This window comes from Brachyistius frenatus, unplaced genomic scaffold (genome assembly GCF_029030835.1).
Source record: "Brachyistius frenatus isolate BFR_SWC_R1_liver_20210118 unplaced genomic scaffold, ASM2903083v1 Contig_375, whole genome shotgun sequence".
NCBI lineage: Eukaryota > Metazoa > Chordata > Actinopteri > Embiotocidae > Brachyistius > Brachyistius frenatus.
The window spans coordinates 139,672-140,000 of NW_027210974.1; positions in this window are offsets into that span (position 1 = coordinate 139,672).

Genomic DNA, 329 nt, shown 5'->3' on the forward strand with positions numbered 1-329 from the left:
CGTCTCCATAGACTCCATCTGTAGTACCACTGAGGACCACTAAGGGCTGTCTCCATAGACTCCATAGACGTGTGTGAGTGTGTGTGTGTGTGTGTGAGTGTGTGAGTGAGTGTGTGTGTGTGTGTGTGTGTGTGTGTGTGTGTGTGTGTGTGTGTGTGTGTGTGTGTGTGTGTGTGTGTGTGTGTGTGTGTGTGTGTGTGTGTGTGTGTGTGTGTGTGTGTGTGTGTGTGTGTGTGTGTGTGTGTGTGTGTGTGTGTGTGTGTGTGTGTGTGTGTGTGTGTGTGTGTGTGTGTGTGAGTGTGTGTGTGTGTGTGTGTGTGTGTGTGTGT